The 17,269-nt window shown below is 40.3% G+C and overlaps 2 pseudogenes; both read right to left on the bottom strand.

Annotated features, from left to right (window-relative positions):
• Window positions 1-73: 73 nt before the first annotated feature.
• Window positions 74-2,885, bottom strand: LOC105605678 (glutaredoxin-related protein 5, mitochondrial-like; annotated as a pseudogene).
• Window positions 2,886-3,162: 277 nt separating this feature from the next.
• On the bottom strand, window positions 3,163-4,184 carry LOC114111307 (tropomyosin alpha-4 chain-like; annotated as a pseudogene).
• Window positions 4,185-17,269: the final 13,085 nt, after the last annotated feature.

The raw sequence follows: 17,269 nt of genomic DNA, 5'->3' as shown, positions 1-17,269 counted from the left end.
AATCCTTTGCAAAGAGCAAAGGACAACACAAGAAAGAATTTTGTTTACAACAAGCTCGTAATACCACATTGATTATGACAGTGCAGTGGTTACGATTATGTTCATGATAGGATATTCCTTGCCCAAACACCAGACACTGCTAAAATCACTTGGCTGCTTACAAACTGGAGGAACCAGTGCAAACAGTCATCTGTAGAGCGGGAACCAGAATGGGTAAGGCTTCTCTGGCGGTGAGACTCTGACATCAGCAGCTTCTCACCTGGGCCACCCTCCCTCACTTCGAGTCCTGGTCTTTGGTTTCATCTAAGAGGGCGGAGTGGATCCCCAGCTTTTTGAGTTCTTCCACCAGGTCCTCATTCTGGTGCATCTGCGGGAGAATGTCACAGCACCCCGCTGCCCACCACAAACTCGCCGTTGAGGTACACTTGCAGGATGTTGGGCCGGTTGGAGTAGTCTTTAATGCCTTACTGGAGCTGGGGGTCATCCAGCACATTGTAGGCCGCATAGTAGCAGATGCCATGCAGCCGGAGAATCTGCACCACTGCGTTGCTGAAGCCACACTGGGGCTGCTCCAGTGTCCCCTTAAGGAAGACCACCACCTTGTCCTCCACCAACACGTCCAGGTGCTCAGACGAGCCGCTGCCGCCCTCAGGCCGGGGCCCCACAGGCCAACGCCACCTGGCCCAGGGACCCGCTCCAATTAATTGCCTTTTGATTGGTTGCCACTGCCTAACCACTTGAGTTATTATACCTAAAATTTGTAATGGAATAGTAAAGCACTCATTCCCATTCTAGTGTCATAGGGCTTCTCTGCCATGTGCACTGAAGTGGATATAATCTGGGGGTAAAGCAAGCATTGAGTTTAGTTCCCCCTAAACATAGTGTATGTAAAATGCCTGGCATATAATGCAGCCTCAATAAATGTTAGCTGTTACAGGTTTGGCCAGGGGGTGGGGGAAAGAGTTGTCTAAGCTCCAGGTCCTGATTTCCTCATAACACATTTCTCCCTAGCCTATAATCTGGCATCAGCCCTTCTTATTTGAATGTGGCTGCTTCCAAAGGTGACAGGTGCCCTGTCACCAAGTCCACAGTTTTCATACAGGCATCTCGCTGAGGCCTTCCACAGCAATTGACATTGAAATACAACCCATTCGTGAAACTCTCGGGCTTCCTTGACACTTCTCTGCTGTTTCACTTTCCTTTTTTGACTATTTAAAAATATTATTATGTACTATTTAATAAGGGCTTCCCAGATGGTACCAGTGGTAAAGAACTCACTTGACAATGCAGGAGACTAAGAGATGTGTGTTTGATCCCTGGGTCAAGAAGATCCCATGGAGGAGGGCATGGCAACCCACTTCAGTATTCTTGCCTGGAGAATCCCATGGATAGTGGAGCCTAGCGGGCTACGGTCCATAGTGTCACAGAGTCGGACATGACTGAAGCGACTTAGCACACACATTATTTGATAAATGCAAAAGGATATGTAACATTTGTTATGAAATTCAATAATAAACTGAACTTTCCTGAGCCCACTGCCCAACCTAAGAACTATCCCATCTCTCTGCCTTCCCCAGAGGTAACCAGTATTTTCACTTTTAGTTTTCATTCCCTTGATTTCTTCTTAAATAGTTATATCACATATGTAATTATTTTTGAACAATATAGTGTTAGGTTGTACTTGCCTTCTAATTTTATAAAAATGTTATTTTATGTAGGTTCTGCAACTCCCTTTTCTCATCCAACCTTTTTTTTCCTCTAAAACGCAAACACATTGCTTCTATAGCTGTAGTTAATTTTTCACTTCTATATAGTAATACCACAATTTATCTACCCATTCTTTTTTTTTTCTTGGAGTAAAAGTTTATTTGACCAAAATGTAGAAAAAGTGATACTATTACATATGATACAGTTGCAAGAACCTAAATGAAAAGTGTGGGTTTTATTCAGTTGCACAATTTGCTAGTGTATTTCTTGCATAGTGTGGTGCTTAATAAATAGGAGTGAGGGCAGAAGATTCAGATAAGCTAGAAGCAGTGTGATTTTTTAGTCAGAATTGTAACCTTGAGTTGGCCCCTACACTGCTGGGCAATGTGGAATGTTTCAGCTCTGAGATGTTAACTGAGAAAGCAGAAATATAACAAAGCTAAAACATGCAGCCCTGTCTACAAAATACTACATTTCCAGTTTAATCAGGAGTTTCTTGGTGTTTTATTAACTTGGTCCTGAAGAAGGAATTAAAATTCTGAATAAGTAAATCTCCAATTTGCCATTTCCTCAAGTATAGAGGCGATGAAGTTGGGTCAATTACTTCTTTCAGTTTTACTTTGTAGTCTGAGAGGGCCATTCTGTCCAATATTTGTTCATAGAAAAACAGTCTTGCCCAGTTACTGATGGCTAAGCAGTCTTTTTGAACAAGACAGCTTCTCCTAATAGGACTGAATTATCCAACATTCATTTCTCCTGAGTGAATGGCCTCATATCAAAGCAGATAAGCATGTGCCATTACTGGAATAAGACATCAGCTTCTCAGAGAACAACTTTAGAGTGAAAGAAACATATAGAAGAGTATATCAAAGATCAGTCCAGAAAACATTTGGGTAATTATTACGACTCTTTTCTAAGCATTCTCATACTGACTGCTCAGATAATGTTCTGAATGGTGCAGTGTGGAAAAAAGCCAGGATGATGAGGTTAACCTCTTGGTAGTTTATGATTTCCCACAGTAACCTCACCTCCCCCCCCCCCTTTTTCGCTCTGGTGAAAAATCACCACCCATTTTAATGTAGGGTTGGGAAGATCCACTCGAGATTTTAATATGATGATCCCTGGCCTCCTACAGTGTGACCAATGGTGGAATTCTTCAACCTTTTAAACTGACCCATGACCAGATGTTGGAATCTGTGTTTTGAAAGTGTGAGTTTGTCTATTCTCCCAGGAACCAAATGCCCTCAGTCTTAAAAGAGAGTATGCTCAATATGAAATACCCTGCCTACCTTAAGAATATATGCAAGGTAAAGACAAAAATAGAGCTGAAAAAACTCATGCCACTTGAAAAAAAGAAAGGAGTAGATTTAACTGGTGCTCAAAGCTTCTCTGATACAAAATATTTTTCATGTATTCATAGTTTCCTTGACATTTCCAGCAAGGCGGGGAGGCAATAACAAAAGAAACTTCTTACAAGAGATGAGAAAGACACGGAGCTCTAGAGTTTCTGTTGGAACAAGACTCTTCTGTTTTGGTTATATACAGTTTAGTTCACTCAGTGTCTAATCCAGTGTCTGAGATAAGCCCCCATTCTCTTCTTTGGCCTGGGCAAGTTTTTCTTCCAGGTCATCAATTGTCTTTTCCAGTTTCACAACTGTTCTCTGCAAATTTGGTATGGGTCTCAGCCTCTTTCAGTTTGTCAGACAGAAGTTTAATTTCTTCTTCATATTTGTCCTCCTTTTCAGAATACTTTAAAGATGCAGCCTCTAGCAACTTCAGGTTGTTAGTGACATTCTTTGAGTTCTTCCAGGTCACCACATTTTAGTTCAGACACCTCACACTCCTCCACCCTCTCCAGCTCACCCTCCAGGATGACCAACTTACGAGCTACCTCCTTGTATTTGTGGTCGGTATCCTCAGCAGTGTGCTTGGCCTCTTTAAGCTGCATCTCCTGATTCTCCATCTTCTCATTTTTCATGGCTGGGTTTTCTATCACCTTCATCCCTCTCTCAGTCTCATCTGCAGCCTTTTCTGCCTCCTCCAGCTTCTGCAGGGCTGTGGCCAGTCGTTCCTGAGCCCTGTCCCACTCCTCCTCGACAAGCTGGATGTGTAGATTGAGAGCTGCCACATCATCTTGGTCTTTCTCATGCTGCTCATGCTTGCTGTCCAGCTCCCACTGCAGGCCCTGCGTGCGGTCCTCCACCTCATCTGCTTGTTGCTGCAGAGCCTGCATCTTGCATTTCACCGCCTCCAGGGAGTTGAGGCCAGCCATGGCACAGAGGTGTACACAGTGGGCCAGCAGTGGGTGCTCGGCTTTGGTCAACTCTAGCAAGCTCTACCCATTATTATTTCCATCAATGTTGCCATAAATGCTTGTGTACATGTCTCCTGCTGGGACCTAAGGCAGGCAAATGCTCAGTTTTATAAGATAGTTACAAAATTATTTTTAGAAGTAGTATTAAATGGGAATAGTAATGCCTGCTTTACCTCCTTTATAGGTAGTTGTAAGAGTAACACAAGCTAGTGGATGTGAAAACACATTACACATTAATACATTAAGATGGCACAATTGGCATGCTGGTTTTGAGTCCAAGCTCAGACTCCTGAAGAGTGTGTCACGTGCATACTGGCTTCAAGGACCAGAAAGACTGACTGTTCCATATCAATTTAAAGTATTTCTAGAATTTTCTCATGATAAAGACTAGACTCTTAGATTCTGAGGCAGATGTCTGTTTTGCTACCTGATCAGCAGCCTTTCCTCATTTCTTCCAATAATAGCACCTCAATTTTCTGAAGAACTACCTCTGTTCCATTTTTGGAAGTGTTCTGAAGTGCCCCACTCTCCCTAGCCAGCTCACTGTGGTTTATTACTGCTATTGTCATGGCTTTGTTTCTTTGCTTTATCTTGCTTGCTCTTTAAAGACTTTTTCCACTTCTAAGTCCAGCATGATAAACTGATTACAAAAATGGTCACAGCTGTTTACACCTCCCTGTATTTACACCTTTTGCAGCTCTTTCCTTTAAGAGATGGTATCTGTTTCTCTACCCTTCAAATCTAGAATAGTCTTGTGTTTTCCTTTGATCAATAGAATGTTGCAGAAGTGATATTATGTCAGTTCTAAGCCTTGCATGCTTCTGCTCACTCCATTGGACCCCTGGAGTTACCATGGGAATGAGCCTGGGCTAGCCTTCTGGAGGAGAGACCCATTTGTCTAGCTATATCCAGCCAGACCAGCTTAGACCTGTCAGTCCTCAACCAACCCACCAGCCACAGATACGTAAGTCAGCCCAGCTAAGATCAGCCAAGCCTAGTGCAGATCAACAGAGCACTGACCTATAAACTCATGAGCAACAATACATGGTTTGGTTTCAAGCTACTGAGTTTTGGATGGTTTATTATGCAGCAGTTGCTAACTCACACAATAAAAAATATGTTTTATGCTGAATCTGGTTGTTCTTTAGTAGGAACATCCTTCAAAATATTTATTCTTCTCTACTATCTCTCCCACTACTTCTCCATTTTCTTCTTAGAATGTCTCTTAAGATTAGCATTTCTGAGTTTCTGTTTTCAGCCACCTTCTCACTATTCTTTCTCCCTGGTCAGTTTCATCCTATCACATGGCCTCAGCTCTTACCTTTATACAGATGACTCCCAAATCTACCTCTATGTGAACTTTACTGAGCAGAGTCAGAATTCAAATGGTCTACTGGGCAAGTCTATATAATATTCTCCCAGAAAAATCATGACTCAATATGTTCAAATGTGAAGTCTTACTCACACTCCTTCATTGTTTCCTATACCTCCTCCTCCTCTAGCTTGATTTCTCTGTCTCTAGATAGTGTCACTACCATCCTCACATCACCCAGGCCAAAAAGTTCATCACCTAAGACTCTCCATATGCCCAGTCATTCTGCAATGTCTCATATCTGTCCCTTCCCTCTATCTTCATAGTCCCTCCTCCTTCTGCTTCTTCTTTTTCCTCTTTTCCTCTTTCTTTGTTCTTGCTATCAAAGTGTGACCAGTAGTCCAGCGACATCAGCATCATTCGGGGAGACTGTTAGAATGCAGAATATTGGGCCCCATCTAAAGATCTATTCAATCAGAATCTGCATTTTAACAAAATCCTTAGATAATTCATATGCACTTTAAAGTACAGTTAGCAACTCCCTAGTTAAGTCTCAATCAGGATAGGTATAAGTCCTCAGCAGTGTATAACCTATGCACCATGTTAGTGGCACTCAAGCCCAGCTGCACATCAGAATACCTGAGAAGTCTTCAATTTTCCATTTATCTTTTCATTATTTAATCTTAAAAAAATAATACATTTATTAGTTGTTTCTTCAATAGAGAAATACAAAGAAGGAAATTACAGTTGAATTATGCCTTGCCCAGATAACGCCAAATGACTTTTCTTTTTTGACAAAAGGAAAATTTACCTAAGGTTAGGCAACCCAAACAGAATAAAATATACAAAATGAAGACTGAAAAACTGCTAGCACCACCTCAATTCCAACTCTTTTTCTCAAATATTGCTGTTCTTAATCAGAATTAACCTTCCAGGAAATAATTAACCACATACGTGCATATATTTTTATTCTTTTGTTTAAAAAGTATAAATTACTCCCTTTTAATCATTGTGATTTTTATATTTAATATATCTTAGAGATATTTTTCTACAAGCATATACAGAACATTTCATAATTGTTAAACCACATGGTATTCCATTAGATAGATGATTCCATCTGATGGATCAATTCCCTACTGACAAGTGCTTTGACTGCTTCCAGTTTTAGCTATTACAAACAATGCTGCAATGATCATCCATCGGCATATGTGTGTGTGTGTGTGTGTGTGTGTGTGTCACACACACATTGTGTTTAGTCACGTCCAACTCCTAGTGACTCTATGGACTGTGGCCTGCCAGGCTCCTCTGTCCATGGGATTTTTCAGGCAAGAATACTGGAGTGGGTTGACATTTCCTTCTCCAGGGGATCTTCCCGACCCAAGGATTGAACCTGCATCTCTTGCATTACAGGTGGCTTCTTTACCTCTGAGCCACAAGGGTAGTCTATCTGTCAGCATATATTTTGATAAAGTTCTGCAAGTATATCCATAGGGTAAATTTTTAGTCCAAAATTTCTGAATATATTGGTTAGGGTGCTTTTGGTTACAAGTAACAAAACACAATTCCAGGGGTAGGGTGAGCTAGAGCTACCCAGTTTCTTTAAGTCTCTCTGCTGTGCAGTCCCTACTTTATCCAAGTAGTTTTTTTCAGTGTGATTCCTGGACCAGTAGCATCAATCTCACCTGAGAATTTCTTAGAAAAGGAAATTCTTTGTCCCTACTACAGACCTGCAGAATTTGAAACTCTGAGAGTAGATAAAGATCAGCAATCTATGTTTTAACAGATTAGGTGATTCTGATGAACACTAAAGACTGAGAACCAGTGCTTTAAGCCAAGGTGCCAATGAAATGGCTGACAGTGGCAATGGAGGCTTTGAATCTCTTTCTTAAGTCCAGCAGAGAAGAGAAAACTCTGACCCAACATTCCAAGTAAGTAGGACTCCCATGGTTCTCCCTCATTGACTTGCTTAGGTCACAAGTCCTCTGAACTAATGATGTTTGTGGTCAGAAGAACTGAGAGTAAAATCTGTTTACCTGCAAATACATGGGCTATGAGTGGGAAGAAAACTTCTTGGGAAGGATAAAAAATGGGGAATGATTGCTGAGAAAGCACGAGCAACGCCTACAACATTCAAAGAATATCTGCATGTTTTATTTTGATGTATTCTACCAAATTATACATCAAAAAGTTGTAACAATGTCAAGCCCACCAGCAGCATATGAAAACATCTAGTATTTCCTCATATCCTGACTTGCTCTGTTTAAATCAAACTTTAAACATTTCCCAGTCTTATAGATAAAGATGGCATTTTATTGTTTTGATTTATATATGCCTTTACTCATGGATGAAATTAAACATCTTTTGAAATCTCTATTGATGTGTGCATGTCTTTCTATGTAGATTACTTGCTTATTCTTTAGCTCACTTTACTATTGGGTTTTGTCTTTTTCATGTTAGTTCTTCTGAATTTGTTGTAAATTAAATTAGCCTTTTATCATATATGATGCAAATATGTTTTCCCAGCTTTGTTGATCTTTTGAATTTGTTTATGGTATTCTCCCCCACCCCCCACCTCCAAAGCTTTAACTTTTATGCAGTGAAATTCATCAGCATTTTTCTTTACTGGAATCTGGATTTGGGGTTTTGCTTTAAAAGGGCCTTCCCCCATGTCCACCTTTCCAGGTGAACATCAGTCAACTCTGTAAAGCTTTTAAAAATTAAGGATGCTGGGCCTCCACTCCAGACCTAATAAAGCAGGTTTTTTAAATGTGACCCTCTGTACTGGCTTGAATAGTGTCCTCCCAAACTGTGATTGTGACCTTATTTGGAAATATGGTCTTTGCAAATATAACCATGTTCAAATGAAATCATATCACATTAGGGTGGACCTTAATCCAATGACTGGGGTCCTTACAAGACGGAAATTCAGGTACACACATGTGATGATGGAGGCAGAGTGATACACCTACAAGTCAAGGAATATCAAAGACTGCAATCACTAGAAACTAGAAAGAGACAAGGAAGGATGCTTTGCTAGGGCTTTCAGAGTGAGCATGGCCCACCATCACCACTTCTAGCCTCCAGAACTGTGAGACAATAAATTTCTGTTGTTTTAAGCCACACAGTTTGTGGTACTTTGTTGTGGCAGCCCTAGGAAACTATATACACTCTGTTTGTTCAGTTGCTCAGTCACGTCTGACTCTGCAACCCCATGGACTGCAGCATGCCAGGCCTCCCTGTCTTCCACCACCTCCCAGAGCCTACCCAAACTCATATTCATTGAGTCAGTGATGCCACCCAAACATCTCGTCCTCTGTTGTCCCCTTCTCCTCTAGCTTTCAATCTTTCCTAGCATCAGGGTCTTTTCCAATGAGTCAGCTCTTTGTATCAGGTGGCCAAAGTATTGGAGCTTCAGCTTCAGCATTAGTTCTTCCAATGAATATTCAGGGTTCAGTATGAAAAGGCAAAAAGACATACACACTCTATATCTAAATTTAAAAATAAATCAAGTGTGATTCCAAAACACTACAAGTTGAGAAACACTGGACCGAATAATAGTCATAACCATCCTCGACTCACTCAGTATTTAGTAAGAGTAGAAAAACAGGATGACTGAAATATTTCTCCTTTAGAAAAGGGAGTCAGTCCTAGGTGTTGTGACAATACTTTGAAAAAAATTAAGTTATCACTATCAGGTTCACTATAATAAACTCTAAATGTGTTCTAGAAGCTAGGGACAGGGCAAAATCCCTACTTTCATGGAGTTTTCAGTATAAGGAGAGACAGACCATGAACATATAAACAAAAGTTGGGTAACTTCAGTAAGAGGTGATCTATGAAGAAAATGAATTAAGGTAATGAACTAGGGCACATCTTAATGTAGAGAGGGTGGTTAATTTAGTTAAGGTGGTCAGGAAAGGCCTTTTGGAAGAAGTAATATTTGAGCTGAGCCCTGAGGGTGTCAGCCATAGGAACATCTCGGGGAAAGGTGTTCCAGATAGGAGAAATGCAAAGGTTTTGAGAAGGAAATGAGTTTAAGGTAGGTTAAAGACCTAAATGGAAAGCACTATAACAGAATGAGAAAAAGAGATTATATGGTTGTTGCCTTGGATAAAAAAGGTCTTGCAAAGCAATAAACAAAACAGAAAATCCACAGAAGAAAAGACTGACATAAATATATCAAATGGCTACACAAACATCTAAAACTCCTGTATGAACACAAACTATAGACATGGTACATACTATAGGAAAATATCAGCTATATATATATAATAGACAAAGGACTAATATCCAGAAATATAAATGACTCCAACAACTCAATATGGAAACAACCCTGTAAGAAAAACTATGCAAAGGTTACAAACAGTTCACAGAGAATAGGCCAATAAACATCAAATAAAAAGATGCTCAACTGCACTAGTGAGGGAAAATGCAAAGTTAAAAACAAACACAAGTTACCATTTTTTTTCTCCATCAGATTGGCAAACAGTTTAAAGGTTGGAGTCTTAGGAAATGTGAAGCTACACTGCTGATGGGAGTGAAAACTGACATAATGCTTTTGAAAGGCAATTTGGCAGTATGTATTAAGATTGAAAATATCCATACCCCATGGCCCAGCAACTCACTTACTTGTGATTGTCCACCTACAGAAACATGCCTGTGCACAAGGCGGCCCTTACTAGTATGTTCACTGCAGCTCTGTATTACTGAAAAATTAAACCATTGTAAATATCCATCAGGGGAGCGGAGAAATAAATCAAAAGCCATCCAAGTCATGGAATTCCCTGAACAAGAATTCAAAAAAGAACAAGGTTGATTATTTTCCTTGTAGAAAGATCTCCAAGATGTTGCCAAGTGAAGAAAGCAGTCGGCCAAATGATATGGATAGTATGATCCTGTTCACATGGAAATGATTGATATCTACGCTAACCTCCATTTTCTGTGTTGTCATCTTGTTTCTACCCACCCCCACCTCCTACTCCCAGTGAAAAGGAGTTTGGTTAGGGCAGTAACTGAGTGGCTACAATTCCCTCAAATCATCTCACAATTACCATCCAGCAGGAGTGACAGCCTGCTACATAATTTGTAGGGCCCAGGGCAAAATGAAAATGGAGGGTTCCTTGTTCAAAAACTAGGGGAAGAGATGGGAAGTACAGTTAAAGGCATGAAAATAAAATGTTTTTTCTTTAAAAATATTTTATTACTTATAAAACATAATGGTGATAATAGTGATAGCTGAAAAAATTTACAAATTGCAGAACAATATTTTTATAATTTATATAATAAATGTTACTAACGTGATATCTTGATTGATCATAAGATTTTTCTGCCTCTTTTCTGCAAATTCAATTAGTCATTTTAGCAAGCTCATTTTGAACCAACATGATTGAAGGCAACATCAGTCCCAAGACTGTAAATGTTTGATAACTTTTCATTTTGATAAGGAGCTTTCTGCTGATGCATTGGCACTATTTTTTGTAGGCTGTGACAATGGGATAGATTCCTGATAAATTTTTCAAAATACAAATTTTCACACATCTAGACCTGATGATTCCTGTAGAACACTTCTAAAAAGATTTAACTCTTCATACAGATCAGTTTTGTCCAAGTCTAAATCTAATTTTAAATATAATTTTTACAATGGCATTTAATGTTTCCTCTGACATTTCCTGTAACTTGTGGAGGTATGCTATACAGACTGAATGCTTGTGTCCCTGACCCCCAAAGTCATATGTTAAAATACTAACCTCCACAACGTGATAGTATTGGGGGGGGGGCGGCTTTGGTAGGTGATTAGGTCTTGAGGGTGAGGGCTCTTATAAATGAGATCAGTGCCCTTATAAAAGAACCTCCAAAGAGCTCTTTCACCCCTTCCCCCAAACAGCAAGAGGATTACCATCTATGAGCCAGTGTCTGGCTCTCACCAGACACTAAATCAAGCCAGCACCTTGATTTTGAACTTCCCAGCCTTCAGAACCATGAAAAATAAATCTTTGTTCATTAGCTACCCAGTCTATGGCAATTTTATTATGCAGCCTGAATAGACTAATACAAGGTCATACAAGAAATGAAAATGGTTTCATAATTTATTTATAATTTAAAACATATCTGTATGCATTCTACCAATACACCTTCAATTATAAGGAAAACACTTTTAAATTATCTTCCTCATTAATAATTGGTTAATCCAAAGTTTTTATCTAATGTGTCTACTTTGATGTTCTTTAAATTTAATTTTCATTTCCTAGCCTGTGGATATTTGCTTTGCAATTTTGCACTAGTTTTCAAAATGAGATATTCTACAGTGCTCAAAAAATGCTAACAACCACACCTCAAAGTAATTTACATTGAAGGCAAACCATTCAATATCACAGTAATCCAACCATTAATGCCAAAGAAGCTGAATGGTTCTATGAAGATCTACAAGACATTCTAGAACTAATATGAAAAAAAAGATGTCCTTTTAATCATAGGGGACTGGTATGTAAAAGTAGGAAATCAAGAGATATTCAGAGTAACAGGCAAGTTTGGCAATGGAGTACAAAATGAATCAGGGCAAAGGCTAACAGAGTTTTGCCAAGAGAACACACTGGTCATAGCAAACACCCACTTGCAACAACACAAGAGATGATTCTACAAATGGACATCACCAGATGGTCAATACCGAAATAAAATTGATTATATTTTTTGTAGCCAAAGATGGAGAAGCTCTATACAGTCAGCAAAAACAAGACCTGGAGCTGACTGTGGCTCAGATCATGAACTCCTTATTGCAAAATTCAGACTTAAATTGAAGAAAGTAGGGAAAACCACTAGACCATTCAGGTATGACCTAAATCAAGTCCCTTATGATTATACAGTGGAAGTGACAAATAGATTCAAGGGATTAGATATGATAGAAAGAGTGCCTGAAGTACTATGGATGGAGTTCTGACATGTACAGGAGGCAGTGATCAAAACCCAATAAGAAGAAATGCAAAAAGGCAAAATGGTTGTCTGAGGAGGCCTTACAAATAGGTGAGAAAAAAAGAGAAGCAAAAGGCAAAGTAGAAAAGGAAAAAAAATATATCCATCTAAATGCAGAGTTCCAAAGCTGAGCAAGGAGAGATAAGGCCTTCCTAAGTGATCAATGCAAAGAAATAGAGGAAAAACAATAGAATGGGAAAGACTAGTGATCTCTTCAAGAAAATTAGAGATACCAAGGGAACATTTCATGCAAAGATGGGCACAATAAAGAATAGAAATGATATAAACCTAACAGAAGCAGAAGATATTAAAAGAAGTGGCAAGAATATACAGAATAACTATATAAAAAAGATCCTAATGACCCAGATGATAATGATGGTATGAAAACTCACCTAGAGCCAGACATCCTGGAATGTGAAGTCAAGCGGGCCTTAGGAAGCATCACTATGAACAAAGCTAGTGGAGGTGATGGAATTCCAGCTGAGTTATTTCAAATCCTAAATGATGATGCTGTGAAACTGCTGCACTCAATATGCCAGCAAACTTGGAAAATGCAGCAGTGGCCACAGGACTGGAAAAGGTCAGTTTTCATTGCAATCCCAAAGAAAGGCAATGCCAAAGAATGTTCAAAGTACTGCACAATTGCATTCATCTAACATGTCAGCAAAGTAATGCTCAAAATTCTCCAAGTAAGGCTTCAACAGTATATGAACTGAGACCTTCCAGATGTTCAAGTTGGATTTAGAAAAGGCAGAGGAACCAGAGATCAAACTGCCAACATTGGTTGGGTCATAAAGGAAGCAAGAGAATTTCAGAAAAACATCTCCTTCTGCTTTATTCACTACACCAAAGCCTTTGACTGTGTGGATCACAACAAACTATGGAACATTCATTCTCAAAGAGATGGGAATACGAGACTACCTTACCTGCTCTTGAGAAATCTGTATGCAGGTCAAGAAGCAACAGTTAGAACCGGACATGAAACAAAGGACTGGTTCCAAATTGGGAAAGGAGTACATCAAGGCTGTATATTGTCACCCTGCTTATTTAACTTAAATGCAGAGAACGTCATGTGAAATGCCAGGCTGGATGAAGCACAAGCTGGAATCAAGATTGCCAGGAGAAATATCAATAACCTCAGATATGCAGATGACACCACCTTTATGGCAGAAAGCAAAGTGGAACTAAACAGCCTCTTGATGAAAGTGAAAGAGGAAAGTGAAAAAGCTGGCTTAAAACTTCAACATTCAAAAAATTAAGATCATGGCATCCAGTCCCATCACTTCATGGCAAATAGATGGGGAAACAATGGAAACAGTGACAGATTTTATTTACTTGGGCTCCAGGATCACTGCAGATGGTGACTGCATCCATGAAATTAAAAGACGCTTGCTCTTTGCAAGAAAAGCTATGATAAACAATCTAGACAGCATATTAAAAAGCAGAGACATTATTTTGCTGACAAAGGTCTATCTAGTCAAAGCTATAGATTTTCTAGTAGTCATGTATGGATGTGAGAATTGGACCATAAAGAAAGCTGAGTGCTGAATAATGGATGCTTTTGAAGTGTGGTGTTGGAGAAGCCTCTTAAGAGTCCCTTGGACTGCAAGGAGATCAAACCAGTCAATCCTAAGGGAAATCAGTCCTGATTCATTGGAAGGACTGATGCTGAAGCTGAAGCTGCAATACTTAGGCCTCCTGATGTGAAGAACTGAATCCTTAGAAAAGATCCTGATGCTGGGAAAGATTGAAGGCAGGAGAAGTGGATGACAGAGGATGAGATGGTTGGATGGCATCACCAACTTGATGGACATGAGCTTGAGCAAGCTCTGGGAGTTAGTGATGGACAGGGAACCCTGGCTTGCTACAGTCCATGGGTTCGCAAAGAGTTGGACAGGACTGAGCAGCGAAATGAACTGAACTGAACTGAAAGTTGTTGTTCTGCAATGTCCATGAGTACCTTTTTATTTTGTAATAATTTACTGACAAAGTTTACTGCCTGAATGCTAGCAGTTCCTGACCCAGTTCTCAGGCCAGAGTTAATATTTGTGTATAGTGGCAGGGACAGGTTCTGTGACAGAAGGGCAAGATTGCCTCTCACCACAGGTCCCATCACTACCCTCATGCAGAGGTTATCCTTTCTATCAGGGCTACAGCTACTGCTGCCTCTGCTGCTGCTGCTGCTACTGCAGCCACCATTGTCAATGGCTCAACATCCCCCACTCCAGGCCCCATAGTGTCCCAGACTGCCCCTGATTTGCTTATACATACCAGGCACTGCCGTGTCCACAGGCTGTGCTCACTGCCACTCAGTATATCTCTTCTGCTCATTTGTATGCTCCATTGTCACACTGGACCATACTTAAAAGACACAGGTTCAAACATAAAATTAAGAATGTCAAGACAGTGCCAGGAGAGCATTAAATCAAGCCTGAAGTCTTTTCTGGGAGTACAGCTCTGTACATCTGGCACACTCCAAGATGGCCATGGAGGAGTGGGCTGGTGTTCTTAGTTACCTAGTTTGGCACCTGGGGGACTATCTTGTTAGTTTTCATTCTAAGTGAGTGTAAACCCTATTTTGCTTCTGTGATTCAAATTGTGCAAATAACTGTTGATCACCTTCTCCTATTACATGGATCTTAGAGTCACCAATTGCTGTTAGATTCACAAATGGAGTGGTGAAAAGCCTGGAACCTGGTCCTGTACTGCCAGGAACCCCAGCTTGCATACATACTAGCCATATGGCCTCGAGCAGGTGGTTTTAAGTGTCTACACTCAGCTTCCTCATCCATAAAATGGGGATAGTACTAGTACTGTCATTGGGTTAGTACCCAATGTACTAGTATCACTAGTACCTCATTGGGTTGCTGTAAGGATTGAGTTAATGCATATAAAGAGGTTAGAACAGGTGCTTAGCACACAATAACTTCTCAGATAATGTTATTTATCGTTATTCTGTCTTCTGTTTTCACTGTCTTTGTACTTTCCAGTCTATTTTGGAGCAAGTCTGTTCTTATGTAATGCTTTCCCATTTCCCTCTTGTTTTTCTTCATGAATTTTATAGTTCACTTTGGCCCTCGTAATTTTTTTTATCTCAACAGTTATATGTATGTACATTTAGACAGATGAATCAGAAAAGAGCTCGCTGAGGTTCCTTCTAGGAAACCAAGCAGGGATTGAATGGTGGTCAGTGTGGATCTTTAGCCTGTTTGGATGTTAATTTACAATGGGAATGCATTTCCTATTGTTTATATAATTAAAAGTAAATGTTTACAGCTGCTAAGTAGAGGTGGCGTAGAGGAGGAAAGTTTCCAGGGCAGCCTGTGCTATGGCGGCCAGTTCAGATCAAGTACTGATGTTGTAAGGCACAACTGGAGGACACATTTTCAGGGCATCAGCGGGCTCCTGCCCAACCAGGACAGTGTGAGTTACTTTGTCAGCAAATCTAACTGGCTTGATTAGCCCCCTTACAGCTTTGCTTTCCCCATTATCTTTTATCCCACCAACCTCACCACTCAAGATCACTGGGGATAATTTTAGGGATGGGTACCACTGTACCTAGGTCAAACACCACCTCCTGTGAAGCCTTTCTTGACACACCCACTGAATATATTTGAATTAATTGTGGTTCCCTTTCTGTTTATACATGTTATTCATACCTCTAGTTAGCACTTGAGAGGGTTTGACCTTTTAAGCCTTGTTATTATTCATTGAACCTTGCCTTCCTAATTAGATTGTACAGGGTCTCTAATTCATGTCTGGAGACCCCACCCCCAAACCCCACCAGTCCATCATAAATGTTCAGGAGGTGTTATTGAGAGAGAGCCCTGAAATGGCCCCCACAACCAAATTAGGGGCTTTACACTTTTTATTCCTTCTATCCTGTCCCTGGCCAGTTCTTCCTGTTATTCAGGTCTTCTGCTCACATGTCAGCTTCTCCAAGAGGCCTTCCTTGACTATTTAAAATAGACTAGTGTCTATTTAAATCTTTGTCTCGTAACTTGTTTTATTGTCCTCATTGAACTCACTGCAGTTTCAAATTCTCTTACTTAACTCAATTGTCTCGCTCTCTGGAATGTGAACCATAGGAGGGCAGGGACCTTGTCTGAATCCCCAGTGTCTAGAACAGTACCTTGTATATTAGTTGTTGTTCAGTTGTTCAGTCATGTCTGATTCTTTGCAACCCCATGGACTGCAGCATGCCAGTCTTCCCTCTCCTTCACCATCTCCCAGGGCTTGCTCAAATTCATGTCCATTGAGTTGGTGATGCCATCCAACCATCTCATCCTCTGTTGTTCCCTTCTCCTCCTGCCTTCAATCTTTCTCAGCATCAGGGTTGTTTCTAATGAGTCAGCTCTTCACATCAGGTGGCCAAAGCACTGAAGCTTCAGCTTTAGCTTCAGCATCAGTCCTGTCTGCCAATGAATATTCAGGATTGATTTCCTTTGGGATTGACTGGCTTGATCATTTACAGTAGGTGTTCAGTAAATATATGAATGAATTGTACATGATTATTGACTGATCTCCATGAAGAATGTTAATATCACGAGGGCCAGGACCTTATCTGGGTTACTACTACATCCTCACACCTAGTACAGTACCTAGTGCATAGCAGATGCTCAAGAATTGTTGGGTGAGTGAATTAATGTTCAACACACTCTTTAACCCAGCATATTCAGAACTGAACTTAGTCTCTTCTGCACGAAACCTGCTTTTCCTTCTATGTACCCTGGCTCAGTCAATGGCATCATTATCCAGAAATGACACCCAATCCATAAATGAACTCATACTCCTTTCACTCATTCATCTAATATTTTCAATTAGTCTCCTAGCCCTGCCTATTCAACCTCCAAAATACCCCACTTATCTGATCATGTTCTACCCCCTGCTGCAACTGTTCTGATTCAGGCCTCATCTTTTTTTCATGGCTATTGCAACTGCCTCCTCTCTGCCTTCTCCCTTTTCTGCCA

Source organism: Ovis aries, chromosome X (assembly GCF_016772045.2).
Source record: "Ovis aries strain OAR_USU_Benz2616 breed Rambouillet chromosome X, ARS-UI_Ramb_v3.0, whole genome shotgun sequence".
NCBI lineage: Eukaryota > Metazoa > Chordata > Mammalia > Artiodactyla > Bovidae > Ovis > Ovis aries.
This window is presented reverse-complemented; position numbering and strand designations above follow the sequence as displayed.